At 47.6% G+C, this 20656-nt stretch overlaps 1 pseudogene; it reads left to right on the top strand.

Moving 5' to 3' along the window:
* The first annotated feature begins 1221 nt into the window (after window positions 1-1221).
* LOC144769670 (uncharacterized) overlaps window positions 1222-20656 on the top strand; it is a 67060-nt pseudogene continuing 47625 nt past the window's right edge.

Genomic DNA, 20656 nt, shown 5'->3' with positions numbered 1-20656 from the left:
TTTCCACTGCACACTGTTAGTATGTATTACAGGGTGTTTATCCGAGCAGATTCTTTTTGCGAATACCCTGCTCCATCATGTGCATTTATTTAGAGTTCATTGAGACGTGTCAGGTACTATACCCGTACTTACAGTGTTATATTTTTGCTGTCTCATGGGTGTTCTCTTTTAGATGGTCCCCTACACAGGACACTATTGTCACAATATTTGGACTTAGGTCTACCGATTTCCTGTGGACCTGTTTTTCTTGTGCATGTCTGTATACTTTTCAGTTTATTTTCCCTTTACATTTCGAAGTTTACTTCATGACTGTGCTGTGAACAGTAATGAGTATTATGCAGGTAACTGTACTGACTGTTTGCACTTTCCAATATGGCGGAGACTTTTGTGGTCTCCCGATATCCTTCTTCTCCTTCACCTTGCCATTTTAAAAGGACACTAATTGGTGGTTACTTTACACGTGATCAAGGCTGTTTTACAGCCGAAATGCATAGTGGAATAAACAGTTTCTGGCAACTACTCTGAATTCTATGTCAGTCCACGGAGGCTCTGATTATGCTTCTCTTAACTTTACTGACAATAACAGCAGCCAATAAAAACTTTAAACTTGCATGACCCCGGAAGGGCAACCCCCAACACTGGTCTGCACCAATCACTGTCCAGTCCCATCCATAACAGCCACTGCAAACAGGAAACCTCCTCTTTCTTTGCTGCTGCAGCAGCGAGTTAAGTGCCTTTTCACTTACTTTCGAGTCTTTGTGTGGATATTGGCATTTAAGGACTTTTATCGTAGTAGCGCTTGAGAGCTTTCATTGTTATTGCCCCGATAGCGTTTATCGCCGCGTGTGATGGTTTTTGCATGTTTTGTGAGCGTGCATGTGGCGCGATGCGGCGGAGCGCTGTGTGATCGGCAGGGGGCGGTGGAGTAGGAGGAGGCAGACGCGGGTTCCGAATTTCAAGAGTAATTGCCGACTGCCTCGCGCGTCCCGTTTTCAGCCCTGCATAAATCCTTGGCCTCAGTTTAACGCTAACCGGAGCGTGTCCGGATCAGAGCCAGGCTCGAGGGGAGCATTTGTGTGTTATAAAAGGGGTCTCCTTCCACCTTCAAGAATTGCCTCGGAGTGTTTGTCTTGGACTTTGGTGACTTTTGTGTGTGTGTGTGAGGCACCCCTGGGCTGCTCCCCCCCGTGAACTTCCTCCACACCTCCCAGCTTTAAAGCCATGGCGTACTACGCCGAGGAGGGTGACCAATGGGTCGAGTACAATGAGTATGATGAATATGAGCCACAGGAAGATCAGTTGGAGGAAAATTTGGTGGAGGCCCTGGACAGTCAGGTCCAAGGGTCAGTTAATAAAGCCCTGATTAAGGCTCTCAAGCCTTTTACTAAACCCCTGCAAAAGTATGGCAAGAGAAAGTTTAAATCGGCCCGTAAGGGTGGTACCTCTACTCCCTCGGCACAGGTGTTTGGCGCAGATGGCCAGGAATGTCATCAGGGATTATGGCTCAATGGCTAATTGTACCTCGGGGGATTCTTCCCCGTCCCCTCCTGATACCACAGATTCAGAGGCGGACTCTGTGGTTTCCAAGAAGAAAAGTAGAAAGGTGAAACACACGGCAGGCAAGGCGGACGTGAGTCAGGCCCCTAAGACCTTGCTGTTTGACCCCAATAATATCGTCCATCCTAGATCTACGGAATGGGTGCCCTGTCCTGAGGTGGCGCAGTAGGTTGGCAGTAATTTGCGGCAGGGCTTTGAGGGTGGCGTTAGAGCCACTTTGAGATCCGAATGCCCTAGACCCTCTTTGATAGGAAAGGTGTCGGAGACGCCGGAATTGGACCCCAATATGGCGGCGTTCATGAGGAAATTTTCAAAGGATCCCAAGAAGGGATTGGATAGGGCATGGCGTGGATGCCAGGACAAGTTGTTAGACGTCTCGGGACCCCTCACTAAGATTATGGATGCCGCAGTTAAGGCGAAGGAACAGAACGCGCCACTGGACGTGTCAGATGTCCTGGAATGGACACAACGTGCCATGTGCTTCCTGGGGAATGCGAATGTAGCCCTTTCCACAGAACGGAGACGCTCTTTCCTTATGAGGATCGACTCCCAATTAGCAGAGATGGCCCCTACTGAGGCGGGTTCCCTGGCTAACGGGATGCTTTTTTGTGATAAATTCGTGAGAGACATGGGCAAATACGTTGCCACCTTCTCCGCTTTGGATAAAGCACATACAAACATCCGGAAGGTGTTCCACTCCGGTGTTTTTGATAGGGCCGGACGGCAATGAGGTCGAGGATCCGGCCGTGGCTTTAATCAGACCTCGCGTGGAGCGGAGCAACGAGGCAGAGGCAATCAGCGACCCAATTTCTATCCCTCCCGCAATCGAGGAGGTGGTGGCAGAGGCCAGAAAGGCAACTATCGTGGCAACTATCGAGGACAACAGAATACCGCAGGAGACAATTCATACTCAGGTACGAGTTTTATGTGCGTCAGACCACATGGTGGGAGGCAGGGTGGCTCTCTTTCTTCACAGGTGGCGAGAGCTCACGGCCGACCCCTGGGTGCTGCAAACAGTACAGGGGTACCACATAGAGTTTTATGCCTCCCCCGCGCAGCGTCAAGCACCCGCTCCCCTACATTTTTCCCTACCAGAACAGAGCTTCATCGACGCAGAGGTGCATGCATTGATCCAAAAAGGAGCGGTGGTGGAGACTTCACCACACGCTCAGGGCTTTGTGAGCACCGTCTTCGTGGTTCCCAAAAAGGATCAGGGTTTTCGACTAGTGCTGTACCTCAGGGACTTCAACGCCTGGGTTGTGTATCGGCACTTCAAAATGGAAGGCATACACTTGCTGCGCGACATCCTGCTGGAGCAGGACTGGATGGTGCGTCTGGACTTGAAAGACGCTTACCTAGCGGTTCCCATTTTCCCTCCGCATCGACGGTTTCTACAATTTCAGTGGCGTTACCGGTGGTTCGAGTTTTCCGCCATGCCTTTTGGCCTCTCGTCCGCTCCCTGGTGTTTCACCAAGCTGATGAAACCGATAGTCCAGTGGTTAAGAGAAAGGGGAGTGAGATTAATTATTTATCTCGACGACCTCCTGATTCTGGGTCGTTCTCCAGAGATAGTCTCGCTCCACCTGTCGTGGACGATTCACCTGCTTCAGGAATTGGGTTTCCTTCTGAACTCACAGACGTCCATTTTGATTCCCTCTCAAACGATGGAATTCCTGGGCTTTCAGATCGACTCGGTGAAGGCTCAATTACTCTTACCTCTCAAGAAGAGGGTGGCGATCAAGAAAGAATTGAGGAGAGCGCTTGCCTCTCCGACAATTTCCTTGAGGACCTTAGCGCGCCTGGTGGGCCTTTTGACGTCATCCATCCAAGCGATTTTTCCGGGCCCATTACACTACAGGGCCCTGCAACGGTTGAAAGCGGTGCATCTGCGCAAGGGCTTGACTTATGCCCAGCAAGTTTCCCTTTCGGCGGAGGCGCGTACGGAGATGAACTGGTGGTTAGAGCATATGGATGCCTGGAATGGCAGAGCCATTTTTGCTGCAACCCCGGAGGTCGTGATAGAGTCGGATGCCAGCCGATGGGGCTGGGGAGCCCGTTGCGGCTCAGTGGAGACGGGAGGTCGTTGGTCTCGCGAAGAGCTCACTCTCCACATCAATTGCCTAGAACTCCTGGCGGGTTCTTTCGCGGTTCGCACTCTGTCCCCGCAGAAAGTGCCTTGCTGCATTCTCCTACGTATGGACAATGTGTCCGCGGTACGATATATAAATCGCCTAGGCGGCACAAGATCACGCCTTCTGGCGGAGATTGCCAAGGACTTTTGGCATTTTTGCCTGGCTCACCAGATATCGGTGATGGCGGAATATATACCGGGCTCGGTCAACGTGACAGCGGATTGGAATTCTCGGTACCTGAGGGATGCCAGCGACTGGAGGTTGCACCCCAGGGTTTTCAAGACATTGGACCGCAAGTGGGGTCCGTGTGTGATAGATCTGTTTGCCTCACGGCTCAACAGGCAAGTGCCCCAGTTTTACAGTTGGCGGCCGGATCCCTTGGCGATCAGCTCGGACGCCTTTCTTCAGTCGTGGACGACGGGCTTCCTATATGCATTTCCTCAGTTTATCATGATTCCAAGAGTGCTGGCTCAAGTGCGGCGGCAGCAAGCGGAGTTGATCTTGATCTCTCCGTGTTGGAGAGCACAGGCATGGTTCCCGGTCGCGATGAGTCTCGCGTGTGCATTGCCAATGCGAATCTCTTCGTTTCCGGATCTTCTTACGGACCCGGTGGGCCTTTGCCACCCGTTAGTGCTGCAGAAACAGTTGTCCCTCATGGCATGGAGACTTTCCGGCGCCGTTGGCAAGTGCCGGGAGTTTCACAGGACACTCTCTTTTTCTTGTCACAGGCATGGGCACCTTCCACTCACAAGCGCTACGAGTCAGCTTGGAGACGATGGGTTGGTTGGTGTAATGAACGACAGGGAGATCCCATGGGATCCGATATCCATATGATAGTGAACTTCTTGTCAGACCTGGCGCAGTCCGGCATGGCATATAGATCGGTGAATAATTTTCGATCAGCCATTTCGGCGGGACATCCACATGTAGATGGCAAGCCGGTCGGGGAACACCCCCTGGTGTGTAAGGTAGTCAGGGGGATCCGTTTAGTGAATCCCCCTCAACCCAAGTATACTGAACTTTGGGATGTTGCAGTGGTCTTGCGTTTTTTGTCAGCTTGGCCGGCTAATGAGGGTTTGACGCGGAAGCAACTCTCGGCTAAACTTACGCTTTTACTCTGTTTGATTTCATGCAGGCGTGTCTCGGACATTCGAGCATTGGATTTGGCAGGTAGAGTATTCACTCCTATGGGAGTTTCCTTTAATATTTCAAGGCGGACTAAAACACATTCAAAATTTATTTCTTACCCTGCATTTCCTCACCACAGTAAGTTATGTGTGGTAAAGTGTTTAAACGTATATGAGGATTGTACTAGGGAATTTAGGAATGATTTTGGTCAATTGTTGATTTCATTGCAGAGACCTTTTCGCCCAGTCTCCACCGCGACTCTGGCCAGGTGGGTTTCCTGGTTGTTGAGTCTGGCGGGCATTGACACTTCCAAATTTGGAGCACACTCTGTTAGAGGAGCTATGGCCTCAAAATCCTTTGGTGCCGGTTCTCGGCTTCAGGATATCATGACTGCGGCAGACTGGTCTTCTGACTCCACTTTTAAGACGTTCTATCATAAACCTATTGCGGATGTGGCCTCGGTGGTGGTGTAGAAACTTTAAACTAGCATAATCAGAGCCTCCGTGGACTGACATAGAATGAAAAATTGTCTAGCAGACGCAACAAAGAATTTTCAATTCTATTAAGGACACGGAGGCGAGGATTATCCCACCTGGGTTAGCAGAAATGTATTCTTGCATTGTTGTTTGGAAATGTTATGTATTTTACCCACCCGAATGAAGTATATGGCTTGTTGTATTCCTGAGTGTTGGAATGGCCATTACGATGTATATTTTCGTTTCAGGTGATCAGCATAAGCAGACTTGAGAAAGACTCCTGTGGACTGCGTGCTGTTTTGTTTATGGAGAGAAGTTATTCCCTTCGGAGCTGATTTGAGAGTTACCACGTTGGGTTCCAGTCTCGGTTTGGACTGATGGACAGATCGCAAAGAAAGAGGAGGTTTCCTGTTTGCAGTGGCTGTTATGGATGGGACTGGACAGTGATTGGTGCAGACCAGTGTTGGGGGTTGCCCTTCCGGGGTCATGCAAGTTTAAAGTTTTTATTGGCTGCTGTTATTGTCAGTAAAGTTAAGAGAAGCATAATCCTCGCCTCCGTGTCCTTAATAGAATTGAAAATTCTTTGTCGCGTCTGTTAGACAATTTTTCATTGTGTGTGATGATCCCTGGGAGCGCGTTGACTTTGGAGCTTTGCTTAAAGGATATACAGCTGGTACGCTCTGCCGGCATATGTGCCACTCCCCACGGGTCCATCGGCTCCAGAAGGAGCATTATACAAAGGATTTAGATATATATATATATATACTGGAAAAAACCAAAGGTATAAGTGATGTTATAGTTAGGTAATATTAAAAAAAACAAATGCTTTAAAACCAAAAAGCCCACTGTAATTCACCAGTGTTCTGAAGCTAGTTAAAAATAAGAATTAAGGGTGCAGGGTAGAATTAGATTTTCATTAAAAAACATGCTTGACTACATGGTTGAATGCACTGTCCTTACACCACCCATGAAACGCCACCTTAATGCAGAGTAACTCAAAGAAGTGCATTGCTTTATGTTGCTTTACTTTGATTACAAACCAACGCAATCGTGATTTCCATTGGTTTCTGAATACCAACGTAGATTTTGCTACAGGTGTACGTTAAAAAAGTCCTGCAACATCCTTGTAAAGTGTTTGCATTTTGCTTACATATATTACAATAGACTTATTATAATGATATACTAATGTAAAAATACATACTTGACAAACAATATTAGATTTTTCTATTTTGAAACCAATAAACGTGTTTTTAAACTGAACTTTTTTTTAGTTTTCTTTTTAGATTTGTGTATGTGCTTCAACTAAAAAAAATATGAGTATCTGAACTTGGCGTATACAAATACATCTTCTTGTGGCACTGATTTTTAAACACCAAGTGCCAGAGTTATCATAGTGTTGCATTGCCCTTGCATCATGTAAGATAACACAAGGGCAATGAAATATTAAAGTCAGATTTATCAAGCAACTCAAGGCCACCTTGCATGGACCTGAGGTGCTTGGTTAATCTGAAGTATGACAAGGCAGTGCAGTTTGTTGCTTTGTGTGACTCTACTCCAGGGAGGCTTTTCATGGGTGGAACGTGGGTGTCCCCACACATCCACCCATGGATTCTTGCTGTGGTGCATGAATGTTTGATAAATCTAGGCCTAAATTTCCCACACCACTACCTTGGACCACTTACTGCAATATATGCTAGTAAGTATATTTGGACAGCAAATCTCTCATGACCAGTACCTTGGACCACTTTCTGCAATATATGTGGGTAAGCAGTGTTGATGTCCCTCTGCCTCTGTTGCACTTCCAATGGGACAGTGTCCCCAGGTCCAATGGAGTGTCCAGCAGATGGCAACTCCACCACCTCCTCATCACATCTCCATTCCGCTTGGGACAGATGTGTGGGGTGGCATGCCCTCATGTGTTTCCACATGATAGAGGCACCACTGAAGTATAAGTCTGTGTGACAAAGGGTGCATGTCCCAATTTTGAAGAAACCTTTTTTTGTCACGGAGAGATGAAAACAAAACTGCCACAGTAGAGGCTCCCTGGTGTTTCTGGGTGCCTCCTCGTGATCTTCTCCCATCTCCAGATGCTATTTTTCAACAAGTTGAAAACTCTTACAAAAGGTCCAGAAAAAACAACAGGGCCTAGCACAAGATGAGTGACACCCAAGTGCTAATACCAAATGAGTTTGAATGGGTGGGAAGTTCAAGTAAATGCAGCAATACAGTGATTTCAAACAATCAGAAGTCTTTCCTGTGTTGTCATAGGTCTGGTGGTACCTATGCGAGTACTGAGGGACCACAACACCCAAAATGAGGCAATTCCACAAAAAGATTTAAGGGATCCTCATTAATTGTGCCAATACGAAAAGCTCAAGGCTCAGAGTTACATTAAAACCAGTGTTACATAGCAAACACAAGTTTTTAGGTCTCACCTAAAGGCACGTATGTGCTGCAAGGGTATTGTAAAAAGTAAAGGTCTTGGAGCCCCCCATTACTTACCATTTGCTGGCTTAATTGTCATTCTTTTTGTCTGCCTCCTAAATGGTGCACATCACTTCCTTTTATTTCTCGGGAGCATGGGCCATGTACTGATTAATTCAATTTGATTCAGTGTCCTTCTACTGCCTTCTGCTGCTCATACTGTGATTCAGATCACTTCTTTTAATTTTTCTGTCCCTCATTTTCACTTCCATGCTACATCTTTGGGTTCCTTTTAACTTCAACTTCAAATCAATCAATCAATCAGTCATGGGTTTGTTGAGCGTGACTACTCACACATAAGGGCTTCAAGGTGCTGGGGCAGAGGGGAGGTGCAGGATCCAGTCCATAAGGATGAGGTCTATCGAAGAGCCATGTTTTGAGGTTTCTTGTGAAGATGGGGAGTGATATCGTCTGTCAGAGGTGGAGTGGTAGGACATTTCAGGCTCTGGCTGCGAGGAAGGAGCAGAGCGGGTTTGTTAGGAGTTACCTGAACATGTTTTGGAATTTAGCATTACCATTCACAGCACCAAACAAATGGCACAGAATATTACTGCATGTGTTTGTAGGCTGCTCCTCTTCTCTGTGCACACAAAGCATCTGTTTAAAGTGTACACTAGACTGAAACCAGACTCCCATAGTCTTTCCAGACAAGGAGTCTAGTCACATGCTTCAGGCCAGGTTGCCACTAAGCAACATAAACATTTTGGACATATCAATGCCTTTTCAAACACAAAGTATGTGGCTTTTTTAAAGTGCCTCAATTTTGAGCAGCGCTGAAGTTAATCATTTCTCCTAAGTACCTGTGTCCTCAGTCTCATATGTATTTCACCTTTTCTCTGCTCATACAAAGCATGTGTCTGTTTAAAGCACTTCAGTTATGTGCAGCTCAGCAACTACCCGATTTTCCCTTAAAACCTGTGCCTATGCCCTCAATCTTATATGTATTCCACCAAAAGCGCTCTCCGACGCCCTTTATTCATAGGCATTTTAATCTCTCCACTCTATAACATTCTACCCCACTCCACTCCAATCTACCCCAATATAGTACCCACTCCACTCCACCCCTACCAAATCCATTCCAATACCCTTCCACTGTACCACATTCCAAAGTGGAGAAGTGTGGCTCACTGGTTAGAGGAGGCAGACCCGGACGGTGAGATCAGACCTGGGACCAGGGTTCAATTCCCGACGTGGCAGGGTCTTGAACCCAAAATGTCCACGGACTAGATAATTCTCGCTTCGGTGCCTACTCGAATCACAGGTTCACACTCTGCAACTCTGGGCAATAGCTTGCTTAATCTCCACTACGGCCCCCCGTGGCGGGATGCCTGGCTTTCACCTTGGGGATACCCAGTAGGGGCTATCTCACAGGGAAAAACCAGGACGGGTTCCCAATGCAAAGCGCTTTGAGACCTGGCGGTGATATTGCGCTATATAAAAACCCATCCATCCATCCAATTTACCCCACTCCAATCTACTCCACTTTGCTCCAATCCACCCCAGTCTACCCCACTTCACTCCAGTCTATATCAATCCACTTCACTCTACTCCACCTTACTCCAATTTACCTCACAACACCCTACCCCAGTATACCCACTGCACCCCCCTACACTAAATTCTAGTTCATACTGGTTACAACAACAGCAGTGAAATGTGCAGGTTTGCCTAACTGGATACACGCTAGTCATAGCAAGAGAGTACCAGCTCCTGAGGAGGGAAATCCACAACTGATACCAGCAGTTGAGGGTGCTGAAAGTTGTGCAGCAGAGGAGTCTAGAATAACAGACTCTGAAGTAGATGATCAAGAACAACTAAGCACAAGTCAGGAGGATTGGCTACTAGTGGTTGACATACCTGATGTATATATCAAAACAAGAAATAGAACAAGATGAGAGAAGCAAGAAACTAGAGATGACCAGACAGATGTAGAAGAACAAGCTCCGGAAATTGAAATTGGTGGAGACCCTGAGAAGGAACAGATAAGGAATGAAAAATATACTCGGACAGAGGTGAACCAAAATATTCACAAATCTGAGGAGAGACAGATAGGCTTAGAAGAATACGTTCAAGCCGCAAATAAGCAAAGGGCAGGAAGACCTGAGCAAGAAGAAGAAGAATAAGCTAAAGTAAGACCTGAACAGGATCAGATAGAAGAAGCAGAACACGTTCAGGCAAATGATGTCACAATAATAAACCCTGAACAAGGACAGATAGAGAGGGACTCAGAAGACAAAGAAAATCAAATTGTGCCACAATTCAACAAAAATAAAAGAACTCTTGAGAGATAAGAGGAAAGTGAAAGTGTAGGGCAAGTTAAAAGGGTTAGAAAAGGTGATAATTGACCCAATGTGTCAAAAGACTAAAATATCACTTAAAGACAATACATGAAGAACCTGAACAAGTGAATGAAGTTACTAGTCAGTCAGGACAATCAATTGAGAAACCCCGGGCAAAGAAGTCAAAGACTAAAAATACTGAATAATAAATTCAAAGACCCTGAGTGGACCTATGTGATTCTTGAAGAACTCGAGAATTTAGATTTAAACTGAGAAAGTGATGAAGAAGTAATTGCTGAACAGATTGATAAAGAGGTGAGACCCCTTGAAGGAATACAATTTTTTTTAAATTACAATAAAAGAAAGATGAGAAATCTTCTTAAAATGGCTAGAGATAGAGTTGCTGAAAACCCAAAACAAAATTGCTTTAAGAAGTGTTGTAGAATATGCAAATATATCATTATATTAGTGATCATAGTATGGTTAATCTTAACTATAGCAATACTTTATTTGATGAGAATAGAAAAGAAAAATAGTACGGACACAAATGGAAAGTTAGCTAACATAAAAAGAAATAGAGTAGAATTAGAAGCATCAGATGAGTCAGAAATACATCACATGGTAACAGAAAATAACACAGATTTAAATGTCTTCACCAAGTTATTGTTTCAGTATGTAGACACTATGAAAATTAGTGATTGTTATGTATGTATGAAATTACCAGCTTCAGTAGCAGAAGGTGTCACATATCACCATTTACCGCTAACATATGGCATTTCATGTAGTGTATTAACAAGTCTCTTTTATAAAACAGGAAAATTGAAACATTATTATTCAAATTTAGATGTGATATTTTCAGAAGTTCCTGTTCGGAAGACTATGAATCCAGTACTTAGTAGCCTTGCAGCGCAGTTCAATGGTGAATTTTTCTTAACACAGAAAGCAATAGATATAGCAGAAGACCATAAGAAAAATGTTACTTGCCCACTAAAAGTAGAAGAAAATATATTTTTGGATTTAGTAGAAGGAAGGAGACAGGATTTTCAGAAGAAAGGCATTGAACAGAAAAGTGTTATTCCACCTTGGGCTGAGAAGGAAGGAATTTATAGACCTGGCAAGACTCATGCTGAAATGTTTCTAGATTTCGAAAAGAAAGGGAAGATGTGTCACCATAGATTAAAGACTGATTATCATTTGTGGGTTATTGGAGGATGGAGACTAAAAGGGGGAACTGATCCAGTATTTCCTGGAGTTTAATATATATATGTGAGAATAAGGCTTATTTTAAGTTACCCACAAGATGGTATGGAAGTTGATATTTTGGAATAGTATTCCCTAAAGTCTATCATGTGAAAAGAATCACTGGAAACAATGAAAACAATAAAGAACTAATCCGTAATAAAAGAGCTAATTTTTCTGAAATAGTAGGTGACATATTTAGTGCATTGATACCTTCAGTGGGAGTAATCCTGAATTCACGAAGAATTTGTCAACTATCCACAGTAGTTGATCTCTTATCGACTGATACTGCTGCCCTCGTGGAGAAACCACCGCATATTTTGTTGTTGATGTTGTTATGAAAAAACACAATTAAACCTGCTTTAGTCTAAACAATACTAATAAAGAAAAGTACCAAAACAAGAAATAGTAGAAGTGTGCCTTAAAGGTCTAACAAAAATAAACATTAACTCTGCATGAAAGGTATAGGATTTGCAAGGCAATATTGTGTTAGTCACGAGAATTATCCAGAATAGTTAATAGTGACCTTGTAAGAATTAATCTCTGACCATTTCCATGGTGGAGAAAGGTAAGAGGGAAGTATTAGCATGCCTTGAAACAACGCCTGTCAGGGTAGTACGACATTTTATAAACAGGGTGAAATGCTGGGTAGTTTCTAAGGGATATCAAGGGCCACATTTGTCAAACTTTCATGCAGCGCAGCAAGCTACTTTGTTGCGGTGCGTGAAAGGGTAAGGCCAGGAATGCACAGTACTTAACATTGTACAGCACTTTCTTGTCCTTTCCTTGCACTGGCACTTTTTTAGGCTGCCTACCAACAACGCAGGCACTCTTGCACTGTGATACAAGAGTGCCTGTGTTATAGGCAGGTTTGGTTTTGTGCAGGAAGGGTGTTAAAATTGGGGGTCTCTGGTTGGCACAGGTAGGTACTTGTGACAAGCAAGGACCCTCTCTTCTAGTCAGGGCAAGGGAATTACTCTCTCAAAATAACCCCTGCTCACCCTCTAGGCGGCGTGACGCGAGCAGTCAAAGCTTATTTCAGAGGCAATGTAAGTTAAGCAGTTGTGATCACATACAGTAACCCAGTGACAACACTACAAATGGACAGCACATGGGTTTTTTATAAAAAATAAGTATACTTTATACAGAGTTATCACAAGACCAATAAACGACAAAAAGAATCCACAGAACTATTAAGTTTCAAGAGTTCAGGTTAAAAAGGCTTAATTCAAGGTTCTGTGCGAGTCGGTAGTCTTGTCTGGTTACAGCGTTGCTGAAAAGAACACAGAGTCTAACAAATCCAGCGGACCACGGCGGTCCGGGCCCACTCAAATTTCGACAGACTCAGTCACAGTACCTTTTCCTTGAGGCCGCCGGCACGGATGTGCGAGCCGGTTCCTGGGTTTGTCGCGGTGTAGAAAGAAAGCGTTGCAGGTCACGGTGTCCTTCCAGTCGCGGTGCAGGCTACGGCTCGTTGACGGCATCGAGATGGAGACGGTGAGCTCAGGGCTTGTGTTGTTCGAAGCGGACGTTGCTTGTTGCGGTGTTTCCAGCTTTACGGTGCGGCGAAAGAGCCGGAGTTAGGGAGCTGGCATCGATCAGTCCAGACAGCGGTGCGAGTCGGGCTGTGCGTCGCAAAGCGTGCGAGGCGGTGCCCAACTCCAGTGCAGTCACAGGACTTGAAGTCAGCAGCAGTGACCGCGTCGGTCAGACCAGTTGGATTCGGTGTAGCGTTGCACGTCGCAGCGTTGCACGTCGCAGTGTCCTTCCAGTCGCGGTGCAGGCTACGGCTCGTTGACGGAGTCGGTGAGCGCAAAGCTTGCGTTGTTCGAGGCGGATGTTGCTTGGTGCGGTACCTACAGGACACCGGGCCAGTCATGAGAGTCGGTCACAGCTCCCTGCCTCTGTAGCCACTTGTTTCCAGCAGCAATTCACAAAGGCTGGTGAAGTCCACTGGTCCTGGGACTTCAGTCAGGGGGCAAGCTCTCTTCCAAGCCCTTGGAGATCTTTGCACAAGTTGAAAGAAAAGTCCAAAGTTCTTTCTCCTCTCTTTGGCAGTCATGCAACCACTGCAGGCCAATCCCCCAAGCAGCACTTCAGCTTGGGAATAGTCTCTCCTCAGTTTCTTCAGGTTCCTTCTCCTCAGCAGAGGTTTCGTCTTGTAAGTACAGAAGTGATCTAATTTCATCTGATCAGGGTCCCAATACTTATACCCCAAAATCATTTGTTCTCTGAGGGGAGAGGGGCCTGTGCCCAGTTCAAGCCAGCTCTGAAGCACTCGGTTTACCAGACTTTTCCTTCCCTTTCACAGCACAGGACAGGCACATCAGCCCCATAGGAGGTGAAGCAGGCATTGTGGAAGGCAAGTACAGTCCTGGAGCACTTTGTTGACAGTCTTCCTTCTCTTCTTTCAGTGTGCAGGGCAGATACATCAGACGCACCACAGGAGGTGGAGCCAGCATTGTAGAGGGAAGGCCCAGCCCTATTCAGGTCCCAGATGCAACTTCCCCCTCCCATCTAGATGCAGCTCTCCCTATTCACCAGCGGGCTGCCCCAGCCTGTCTCCTGGAATTCCTCAGCCCTGTCACACACAAACCCAGACAAGGAACACACAACCTTGCAGAGGCAGGCTCAAATGGTTAGGCAAGAAAATACCTACTTTCTAAAAGTGATATTTGCTAACACAGAATATTAAAATAAACTTTTCTAAAAGATGTATTTTATTATTCTGAGTCCAGGCAAACTAAACTCTGCTATGATTATAAAGTATAATAATTATAACAGCCAATTCTGGCCTATGGAGAACAGGTAGCCTTGCAAAAGTGAAAAACAAAAATGGCTGTAATTCACTATTAGGACATGCCACACAAATCAGGGCTTGTCCTACTTTATATTTACAATGCACCCTGCCCTTGGGCCTACCATAGGGGTGACTAATATGAAGAAAAGGGAAGGTTTAGGGACTGGCAAGTGGGAGCACTTGCCCAGTCAGCATGACAGTACCAGACTGCACGCAGGCTCTGCAATGGCAGACCTTAGATACATTTTACTAGGTTGCTTCTCTGGGTGGCATAACCAGAGCTGCAGGCCCACAAGCAGCATTTGGATTTACATACCCTGGGCACACTCAGTGCACTGTACTAGGGCCTGACAGTAAACCAAACATCCAATCATGGAACCACTAATCAATACATCATTTTACAGTAGGGAGCACTCGCACTGTGGCACTGGACAGCAGTGGCACAGTGCCCAAAGCATCTAACACCATCAAAAATACATGAAGCAACAGCAAAAATGGAAGGGAGACCCACACGAATGGTGCCAGGTCTAACACGTGTCCCCTCCAGCTGAAATGTGGGGAGAACTACCCTACCTCCTCGGAGTTCTCATCACTAAGGCAGAAAAATCTGGACAGACCATCAGCGTTGGCGTGTTCTGTACCAGGGCGGTGTACCACTGTAAATTCCATACCCTGCAGGGAAATGGACCACCTCAACAGCTTTGGATTCTCACCCCTCATCTGCATCAACCATCTGAGGGGCCTGTGGTCTGTCTGAACCCGGAAGTGAGTCCAAACAGGTATGGTCTCAGCTTCTTCAGTGCCCAGACCACAGCAATTGCCTCATACTCAATAGCACTCCATCTCTGTTCCCGTGGAAGTAACCCTGCTGATGAAGGCTACAGGTTGATCTAGGCCCTCTTCATTCATCTGTGACAAAACAGCCCCCACACCATGCTCTGAAGCATCTGTTTGAATGATGAACTCTTTGGAGAAGTTGGGTGCCAGGAGCATGGGCGTCGTGCACATGGCAGCTTTCAGAGCGTCAAAAGCTTTCTGACAGGTGTCAGTCCAAATCACTTTCTTGGGCTGCTTCTTGGAAGTCAGCTCTGTCAAGGGTGCAATCATGATGCCATACCCCTTGACAAACCTCCTGTAGTACCCTGTGAGTCCTAAAAAGGCCCTCACCTATGTCTGGGTTTTGGTGGGTTCCCAAGCCAGGATGGTTTGAATCTTGGGTTGTAGGGGCGCCACCTGGCCGCTCCCAACTTGGTGTCCCAAGTACACCACAGAACCCTGCCCGATCTGGCACTTACTTGCCTTGATCGTGAGGCCTTGCTTCCACAGTACCAACAACACTTTCCAGAGGTAGCAGATATTCCTCCCAAGTGACACTGAACACTGCAATGTCATCCAGGTAGGCGGCACTGAACTCATCCAGCCCAACCAACTCCTGGTTGACCAACCTCTGCAAGGTGGCAGGGGCATTCTTCATTCTAAAGGACATAACCCGGAACTGGAAATGCCCATCTGGTGTGGAGAATGCTGACCTCTCCTTTGCCCCATCAGTCAAGGCGATCTGCCAATACCCATACGTCAAGTCAACCGTGCTGAGGTACCCTGCAGCCCCTAACTGACCAATGAGCTCATCAGCTCTGGGGATGGGGTGCGCGTCGGTCTTCGTGACCAAATTGAGCCCTTGGTAGTCCATACAGAACCGGAGTTTGGGTGTGGCACCTGGTGCTGCAGCCTTCGGGACCAAGACCATTGGGCTGGCCCAAGGACTGCTGGAGGACTCAATCACCCCTAGTGCAAGCATATTTGAGACCTCCTCTTTGATGCAAGCCCTTAACCTGTCAGTTACCCTGTAAGACGTGTGCTTCACTGGTAAGCTGTCTCCTGTATCCACATCATGGACGCACCAATCTGTGATAGTGGGAACCAGGGAGAACAGATCAGAAAACTGTCCCAGCAACTAGCGGCAGTCATTCTGTTGCTCAGGGGTCAGGATGGAAGAGAGGTTAACACCATCCACTGACCCATCTTGCTCTTTGGCCACCAGGAGGTCAGGAAGAGGCTCAGTCTCCTCTTCCTTTCCAGCATCTGTCGCCAAGAGCATGCCCGCTTCAGACCTCTCTAAGTGGGGCTTAAGGCGGTTGACATGCAGGACCCTCAAGGGGTTCCTGGGAGACCGCAAGTCCACCAAGGAGGTAACTGGACTTTTGCGCTTCGTAACCTCAAATGGTCCGGTCCACTTATCCTGGAGCGCACAAGGCTCCACTGAGGCCATGACCCACACTTTCTGACCAGGTTGAAGCTCTACCAGAGTGGCATTCTGGTCGTACCACCGCTTCATCTCCTCCTGGCTGGCTTCCAGATTCACCTCAGAGAGTTGCCTGAAACGCCTAGTCTGGTTTATGAAGGCCAGCATGTAGCTATATACATCCTGGGGAGGTTTCCTTGGAGATTGCTCCCAGCCTTCTTTGACCAGACTCAGAGGTCCTCTGACCGGGTGTCCATAGAGAAGCTCAAAGGGACTGAACCCTAGAGATTTCTGTGGCACCTCCCGGTATGCATATAACAGACATGGTAAGAGGACGTCCCACTTATGCCTCATGGGTTCCCCAAGACCCATAATCATGCCCTTCAGGGTTTGGTTGAACCTTTTAACCAACCTATTTCCTTGGGGGTGGTAAGGAGTGGTAAACGTGTAAGTTACCCCACACTCCTGCCACAGGGTCTTCATGTACTTAGAAATGAAGTTGGTGCCCCGGTCAGACACGACCTGTCGAGGGAATCCTACTCGTGAGAAAATTCACATCAGTGCTCGTTCCACCACGGGGGCCGTCACTGTCCTCAGAGGTATGGCTTCCTGGTACCTGGTGGCATGGTCCACCAAGACCAGGAGAACCTTTTGCCTATGGCTGTCTTGGGGTCCAGTGGCCCCACAATGTCAATCCCCACCCGCTCAAAGGGGGTACTGACAACAGGGAATGGCTGGAGAGGAACCTCTTGCTTCCCACTCTTTCCACTTGCCTGGCAAGTCTGACAGGTCCTGCAATGAGTGTCTGAACTCACGCGCATTTGGGGCCAATGAAAGTAGGTGACAAGCCTCTCAAAGGTCTTGTCCTGCCCCAAATGTCCTACCAATGGCACATCATGAGCCAGCCCCAGTAGGAAGGCTCTGAAGCGCTGGGGTATCACCAACACACGGGCTGACCCAGGCCCAGCAACCTTAGGCTTGCTATACAGGAGACCATTCTCCCAGTAGATCCAATGTGACCCAGAGTGATCACTTGCTGCCTGGCTTGCAGCCTGCTGCCGCAAGCCCTCAAGAGAAGGGCATTCTCTCTGCAGGTCTCCTTCTTGCTGCAATGGGTCAGCTCCGGCAGGTCCGCCAGTTCAGCTACGTGTTCCCCGGTAGGCTCCATGGCATCCCCCTCAGGGTCTACCTCCTCCTGAGCCACGGGAACTTCAGGGGCCGGTTTCCAGCGCCCCCTGCCACTTCTCTCTAATGCAGGTTTCTGGGCCTCCCTCTCAGGCTCCAGGTCCTCATGAGCACCCCTACTGGCTGCTATTGACCTGGTGGTCACGCACGCCCAGTCAGGCAGACCCACCATCCTCAGGTGAGTACTCTTCTCCACCTTCTCCCAAGGTGAGCTCTCCAAATCGTTCCCCAACAAACAGCCAACAGGCATGGTGGGCCTCACAGCTACCTGAAGAGTACCAGAGACCCCCTCCCACTCAAAGGGAACCTGAGCCATTGGACAATGATTCTATGTGTTGTCGGCGTTAACAACTCAGCAGAATGCATGTGGGACAACCTGCTCTTGAGACACCAGGTGACACCTGACAGCTGTCACACTGGCTCCTGTGTCTCTAAGAGCCTCCACCTTTTGGCCATTGATGGTCACCCACTGCCCATATTTCTTAGTTGTTGGGCAGTTGGTTCTCTGGGACCACCTCATAGTCTCCTAAAGAGACAAGGGACATCTCTGCGGGACCCCACCCACCTTGGACTTCCACCTCCTCCCCAAAGGCTACACTAGCCATCTGCTGGGACGGAGCACCAGTGGGTGCTGGTTTGCCAAACAGGTAGCACCTGGTATCAGTTGCCTTATGACCCAGGTCCCCACATCTGTAACATTTCAGGGGTCCCTGTGGAACAGGATTACCTGTTGGGACCACTGGCTTTTTCTCAGGGGAAGGCTGGGAACCTTTCCTTTGGTTCCCTTGGGAATTACTTTGGGGCCCTCTGCGGACCTCCCTCTGTTTACCCCTGTCGCCACCACTCTTCTGCTAGGGACCCTGCCCACCTTTGGCTGAGTCTCCCACGTGACCCTTGTGGGCCCTGGTACTGACCCAGCGGTCCGCCTCCTCAGCAAGCTTCCTAGCAATAATCAGCTTGCTATCATTCAGGTGCTGGCGCAGCTCTGGAAAACAATTATCAGACAAGTGCTCCCATGCAATCAAATCCAAGAGACCTTGAAAATCATTAACTTTGCTGCCCTTTACCCAACCATCCAATGCTCTGCAACAGAAAATGACATACTCTACCCAGGTACTGTTTTCTCTCTTTTTGCACTTCCTGAACCTCTGGCCATAGAGTTCAGCGGTCAAACCATACCTAGTCATGAGTGCCTCTTTCATGTGGCTATAGGAATTATGGACTTCAGAAGGCAAGTCCAACAGTGTGTCCCGCCCCTCACTAAGGAACCTTCCCCACAACACAGCTCCAAAATCTCTCTCAGGGACCCGGTGGAAAGACATGGCTACCTCATAGGCTCTGAACCACTGCCCAATATTATCATTCTTAAAAAACTCATTTACCACATCTTTGGAGATGTACACTCTACCTTCCCCAGGTGCTGATGGCGTTCTGCTTCCAGAGGGAGAAATCTCTAGGCTCCTGGCTTTCAGATCCAACTCCCTCAAAACTTTGTCATGCTCCAATTGCAATCTCTTATCCTCTAGAGCCATCTTCTTGCTTTCTAGCACCAGTTGCCCATTCAATTTGAGCTTGGCCATCTCCATTTTATGCATCCTGTTTTCTTTTCTGTCTGCCAACTCTTCTGGGGACAGACCTCGAGCAGAAACACTGCTACCCACTGGGGAGGGTGCACCCCTCCTCTCAGGACCCAGTGGACCACCAAGCTACTGCTCTGCATCCTCATAATTCACTAAATCGCCAGGGGCATTCCTTGCTTCCACCCAGGCCCTCAGCGCCTTGTGGTATTGTTCCTTTTTGGTGATTCCGGCCGTGGAAATTTTAAACTTCCTGCAGAAGCTCTTGAGCTGCTTGTTGGTGTAGCTTTCTATTCTCTCTTCCTCCCAATCACAGTCAACCGATGTGACTGAGGCTGTCTCCTCCATGATGACTGAATCAGGCATGATTTTTAAAAAAATGGAGATCTCTGGCAAAAACAAGTATCAGAAGTATGTGGCTGCATTATGGTCTGCACTCACTAAGTAGTGTTCACCAATCACTGTACATGAGTCACAAATGCAAATTCGGAATCCTTCCGCTGCTTCCAATGTTAGAATTGGGGGTCTCTGGTTGGCACTGGTAGGTACTTGTCAGCGCAAGGGAATTACTCTCTCAAAATAACCCCTGCTCACCCTCTAGGTGGCGTGGCATGAGTGAGCAGTCAAGGCTTATTTCAGAGGCGTTGTAAGTTAAGCAGTTGTGACCACTACAGTAACCCAGTGACAACACTACAAATGGACACCACACTGGTTTTATATAAAACATAAGGATACTTTATATAGAGTTATCACAAGACCAATAAACGACAAAAAGAATCCACAGTACTATTAAGTTTCAAGAGTTCAGGTTAAAAAGGCTTAATTCAAGGTTCTATGCGAGTCGGTAGCCTTGTCCGGTTACAGCGTTGCTGAAAGGAACACAAAGACTAAGAAATCCAGCGGACCACGGCGGTCCAGGCCCACTCAAATGTCGACAGACTCAGTCACAGTACCTTTTCCTTGAGGCTGTCGGCACGGATGTGCGACCCGGTTCCGGGGTTCGTCGCGGTGTAGAAAAAGAAAGCATTGCAGGTCACGGTGTCCTTCCAGTCGTGGTCCAGGCTAGGGTTCGTTGATAGCGATGAGACGGAGTCGGTGAGCTCAGAGCTTGCGTTGTTTGAGGCGGACATTGCTCATTGTGGTGCTTCCAGCTTTACGGTGCGGTAACAGAGCCGGAGTTCAGGAGCTAGCGTCGATCACTCCGGACAGCGGTGCACGTTGGGTGGTGAGTCGCAAAGCGTGTGAGGCGGTGCCCAACTCCGGTACGGTCACAGGACTCGAAGTCAGCAACAGTGACCGCGTCGCTTAGACCAGTTTGATTCGGTTTAGCGAGATGTTGCACGTCGCGGTATCCTTCCAGTTGCGGTGCAGGCTACGGCTCGTTGACGGAGTCGGTGAGCACAGAGCGTGCGTTGTTCGAGGTGGACGTTGCTTGGTGCGGTGCCTACAGGACACCGGGTGAAGAAATGTAGTCTTCATTCTCAGGGAATATTTACTAAGGGAAAAAAGAACTTGGCACAGAAGCTGAAAATATGAAAAGACATCTTTATTAAATTTAAT

This window comes from Lissotriton helveticus, chromosome 7 (assembly GCF_964261635.1).
Source record: "Lissotriton helveticus chromosome 7, aLisHel1.1, whole genome shotgun sequence".
Lineage (NCBI taxonomy): Eukaryota > Metazoa > Chordata > Amphibia > Caudata > Salamandridae > Lissotriton > Lissotriton helveticus.
The sequence above is the reverse complement of the archived record's forward strand: the minus strand, read 5'-3'. Positions and strand labels throughout refer to the sequence as shown.